Raw genomic sequence first — 2,500 nt, forward strand, 5'->3', positions numbered from 1 at the left:
ATGAAAAATAATTATTGCCTGTCGAGCATAACATATGTCCCGATCAGGCTTATTTTGCCTTTGATAAATATCAAACCAGGCTGAAAAAAATTTTTTCATCGGGTGGGCATAACATGCTTACCAACCCAGGTTACTTTTCATTCATGAAAAGTAATTATTGCCTGTCGAGCATAACATATGTCCCGATCAGGCTTATTTTGCCTTTGATAAATATCAAACCAGGCTGAAAAAATTTTTTTCATCGGGTGGGCATAACATGTTTACCAACTCAGGTTACTTTTCATTCATGAAAAGTAATTATTGCCTGTCGAGCATAACATATGTCCCGATCAGGCTTATATTGCCATTGGTAAATATCAAACCAGGCTGAAAAAAATTTTTTCATCGGGTGGGCATAACATGTTTACCAACCCAGGTTACTTTTCATTCATGAAAAGTAATTATTGCCTGTCGAGCATAACATATGTCCCGATCAGGCTTATTTTGCCTTTGATAAATATCAAACCAGGCTGAAAAAAATTTTTTCATCGGGTGGGCATAACATGTTTACCAACCCAGGTTACTTTTCATTCATGAAAAGTAATTATTGCCTGTCGAGCATAACATATGTCCCGATCAGGCTTATTTTGCCTTTGATAAATATCAAACCAGGCTGAAAAAAATTTTTTCATCGGGTGGGCATAACATGTTTACCAACCCAGGTTACTTTTCATTCATGAAAAATAATTATTGCCTGTCGAGCATAACATATGTCCCGATCAGGCTTATTTTGCCTTTGATAAATATCAAACCAGGCTGAAAAAAATTTTTTCATCGGGTGGGCATAACATGCTTACCAACCCAGGTTACTTTTCATTCATGAAAAGTAATTATTGCCTGTCGAGCATAACATATGTCCCGATCAGGCTTATTTTGCCTTTGATAAATATCAAACCAGGCTGAAAAAATTTTTTTCATCGGGTGGGCATAACATGTTTACCAACTCAGGTTACTTTTCATTCATGAAAAGTAATTATTGCCTGTCGAGCATAACATATGTCCCGATCAGGCTTATATTGCCATTGGTAAATATCAAACCAGGCTGAAAAAAATTTTTTCATCGGGTGGGCATAACATGCTTACCAACCCAGGTTACTTTTCACTTATGAAAAGTAATTATTGCCTGTCGAGCATAACATATGTCTCGTTCAGGTCTATGTTATTCCCATATCCAATACCTGCCACTGTATTGATATATAATAATAAGTATTACTTAAATCATTATTCATGCAGTAATACATTAAGAAAATACTTATTTGAAGTATTTATAGTAAGAATATACTTAACCTATCTTAACAACCACCACCACCACCTACCAATCAATATTACAAGCCTTCAATAGCAAATGTTTATCACCATTCCTATAATACATACTTATATATAGGTAAGTATAATAAGAATGTACTACTTAAGTACCAACGCCACTATTAATACTCATATGCAATTTTATAATACACACTTAATATACTTATAGTAAGTAATAAGAATGTAATAATAGTGGCTACCGCCATCGCCACTATTATACCCATATACAATTTTATAATACATACTTAATACTTTATAGTAAGTAATAAGAATGAACTAATAGTGGCTACCGCCATCGCCACTATTATACTCATATACAATTTTATAATATATACTTAATACTTTATAGTAAGTAATAAGAATGTACTAATAGTGGCTACCGCCATCGCCACTATTATACCCATATACTATTTTATAATTCATACTTAATACTTTATAGTAAGTAATAAGAATGTACTAATAGTGGCTACCGCCATCGCCACTATTATACCCATATACTATTTTATAATTCATACTTAATACTTTATAGTAAGTAATAAGAATGTACTAATAGTGGCTACCGCCATCGCCACTATTATACCCATATACTATTTTATAATTCATACTTAATACTTTATAGTAAGTAATAAGAATGTACTAATAGTGGCTACCGCCATCGCCACTATTATACCCATATACTATTTTATAATTCATACTTAATACTTTATAGTAAGTAATAAGAATGTACTAATAGTGGCTACCGCCATCGCCACTATTATACCCATATACTATTTTATAATTCATACTTAATACTTTATAGTAAGTAATAAGAATGTACTAATAGTGGCTACCGCCATCGCCACTATTATACCCATATACTATTTTATAATTCATACTTAATACTTTATAGTAAGTAATAAGAATGTACTAATAGTGGCTACCGCCATCGCCACTATTATACCCATATACAATTTTATAATACATACTTAATACTTTATAGTAAGTAATAAGAATGTACTACTAGTGGCTACCACCATCGCCACTATTATATACCCATATACAATTTTATAATACATACCTTGTTAGTAATGTATAATAAAGAATGTATAAGGGCTATAAAGACCATCACCCAAACCAGATCAGGCCATACAATACTAGATCAGACTAGACCAGACTA

Source organism: Condylostylus longicornis, unplaced genomic scaffold, assembly GCF_029603195.1.
Source record: "Condylostylus longicornis isolate FDR11 unplaced genomic scaffold, ASM2960319v2 ptg000123l, whole genome shotgun sequence".
In the NCBI taxonomy this organism is placed as follows: Eukaryota; Metazoa; Arthropoda; class Insecta; order Diptera; family Dolichopodidae; genus Condylostylus; species Condylostylus longicornis.